Below are 3,236 nucleotides of genomic sequence, written 5' to 3'. Positions count from 1 at the left end.
GGAAACTGTGCATCCCACTCGCTTAAGAAGCTCAACAACTAAACATCATTTTTTTAGCGGCCAACCTCAGGAACACTGTATGGACTTTAGTGATAGGAGCGAGCTTCTCCCACTCCTCACTACGACCATGAAATGATGGTACGATAGCAACAATCTTTTGAATACTTTCATATCCATTAGTATTCATCAACGGGTGAAACCTACTCCCTCGTAGGAGCGGAGAGGCCTCCAGTAATCCAAGGTCCTCCACGTGAGGAAACTCATCAACATGTATCTTTTCAAGAATTTGTGCTTTAGCAGCCTTTCGAGCCCTTCTACTACGGTTTCTTCTTTGAGGTAGAGATAATGGCAAAGACTTTGAACTCGATCCAATTTTAAATACTGATGGTGGGATGGTAAATTCTCCAGTTGTATCTTCCACATCATAACCTCTTTTCCTTTGGCAGAAAAGGGGACAACAGACTTAGTAGGTGATGGGGCAGCAGTTTTCACCTTATTGCAAGAATGAAAATCCTGGGGACAGTTCAAGATAAATTCAACGGAAGGCTCCTTTACTTCTGGAGTGACAACATTCATTATGATGAACGGGGCTTCTCCAAGAATGACTTCAAGTTCCTCAAAACTAGTTCCAAGCTTGATCATAGGAGCAACATTGCGAGCATCGTGGCTAGTTGGCAGGTTGCAGGAGAAATTGAGCATCAGGAACGACATTGCAGTTGCTTCAAAAAGAAAGCTCTGGGTTAGTTATCTTACCAACACCTTGTAATTTTAGTGCGAACACTAAAAATTAACGAAGGTCGATCTGTAGACTGGGAAGTCTTTATTTAATTTTTAGTTTGTGAAGATTCTAAAATTTAGTGAAAATAGTTTGAAAGTAGAAGGATTTAATTAATTAAAAAAGGTTAAAGAGCAAGCGCAGTATGACACAATTTGATTTAGTTTGCAGAGTAGCAAACCAAACTCGAAAGGGAAAGTGAATTTTAGGACCCAGTGCGGGACCGACTTTACAACACACAATGCCTAGGCAAAACTAGTCCACCAACACATTTTTTGGGGGTCCAAACCCACACAAATGATAGAAGTCTTAATGAACTCTTGAACCTCTCTATCCAAAGATGATTGAACAGATGGTCTTAAGTCCAAAAGAGTTGATCGTACTTACTCAAGAAAGAAATAAGTGAAGCATGCCTACGTAAGAAGGGTAATTTGGTCCATAAGGGACATGGACACATTACTGAAGTATGGATACAAGATTCTTTGATTTAAATGGAGAGAGAAACTATTTTACAGCAGAGTCTCCAGAAGCTCTCGATTGCAAAATTGGAAGTTTTTGGTTGCCGAAGTGGATATCCCAACGCTCAGTTTAATTTAATGTATATATATATATATATTGGAAGAAAAGTATTTTAAATTTTAAAAATATAACACCGAACCAATCTCATATCCTCAGTTGTTTAAATAAACGAGCTTAATATTGCAAGTAATGCATCTATCCGAAGGATAAACACACTACTTACTGGTAAGACTCGATTAAATAAACTAAGGAATTTATGACATCCGTTTAGGTCTGCAAAAAACCATTTTTATGTTGACCAACAAGTTCCCCTATTTAATATGAACAATTAACTAGGGTTTATATTAAGCTGGATCCTTAAAATTTTCCTATAAAGGCAACCCTTTTCAGTTACTTACATCTTATATAACCGAAGTTACCTAAGAAAACTCTCAATAAAAATTAGGGGTATTATCTTCAAGAATTTAAAAGGGTAGGACTTTTCAAAAGATCAGACAAAGATATGTGAAATGAGAATGACTCAAATTTGGAAAATTTATTTTTGAATCTAAAGGAAGAAGAACTAGGAGATGTCATGGATCCTGAGGAGAGCTTTGGTGACTTACCAAACAATCTTATGGTTTGGCTTCAACTTCAAGATAAATTAAGTGTGTCATTTTTCCAATTTTATTAATTAGGGCTTGCATTCATGCAAGAGGATCCCACAAATAGCCTGAAAGATGTGATGATTTAGGTTGTGATAAACGACAACCTCAAAATCCTAAAACAAGTTAAGGCATAAATTGTATAACAGAGATATACAGAAGCTTAAAGAAAAATTTGAGGATTTATGTCTCACTAAGCGAACAACCTCAAAATCCTTTGGCTTGTTGTTTAATTATAAGGAAGGATGTGCTTTTGTAGGTCCTCATGTTGTTGTAGATTGCTATTGTAGAAGGCTGCCCAAAGAGTTAGCTCCAAGCTCCTTAGTGAAGTAGCAGTCCTAAAGTCTAAGGTTTAAAGGTTTAAATGACAAGTTGGAGTTCAATCATGGGGGGAGTTGAAGTTGATTAGAGCGACACTGGTTGGGATCTCATGGTTCCCTCATTCCGGCATCATTATTTTTTCCGAATTCACTTAGTCTAAATGAATTTACTAAACCCAACTCAATGAGTTTCATACTTTCATTTAAACCAAGAGAAATCTCATTAGAAGCCATAGGTTACCTCCTTCGAGGGATTCCCGATCATCCAATAGAGTTATTTTAATTTAGTTGCAATTTTCTTTTATTTTGTTTGTGATTAAATATTGAGTTGTCTTATATTTTCACTATTTTGGTGGTGAATTTATCTTATTTTGATTTCTTAATTTTAGTTTTGGTTTCAGTTTTGGGGCTACCCTAAAAGTTTCAGTTTTGACATGGTGGGTGACCTTGTTGTTTAATATGCAAGTCTACAAGCACAAAATAAGAGATACATAAAGGTGAATAAAAGTAAATTGCATTGCAATAACTTAAAAGTGTACCTGTCGATTCTGCTCGTTTCTCCACCTGAAATGTTAGCTTTTGCAACATGTATATAATTTTACAATAAATTTAAATTGCAAGAGTACATGAGGGTGTATTTAATAGACCTCAAACATTTTATTTATTCAGTCTCAAAAGATCTTAATTGATGATTTTAGGACAAAACACAACAAGCTCAATTTGTCCTTCAAAATGTCCAAAGGATTTCAAAATGTTCGGGGAATGACCCTGAAACACTTTAAGGATTTCATGAAACAATTGAGTTCATTTTGAACTTATTATATTGTTCTATTAATCATCCCATGTCAAATTAAAATTACCCAATTAGTCGGTGAATTTTGACATTTTAATCATCCCGATGACAGTGTACTCAATTAATCAATTGATATTTCACTTAAAAGTTATATGGGTGAATGCCCCTAAGGCAAGTTTAGGTTA

Source organism: Phalaenopsis equestris, unplaced genomic scaffold (assembly GCF_001263595.1).
Source record: "Phalaenopsis equestris unplaced genomic scaffold, ASM126359v1 Scaffold230068, whole genome shotgun sequence".
NCBI lineage: Eukaryota > Viridiplantae > Streptophyta > Magnoliopsida > Asparagales > Orchidaceae > Phalaenopsis > Phalaenopsis equestris.
The sequence above is the reverse complement of the archived record's forward strand: the minus strand, read 5'-3'. Positions refer to the sequence as shown.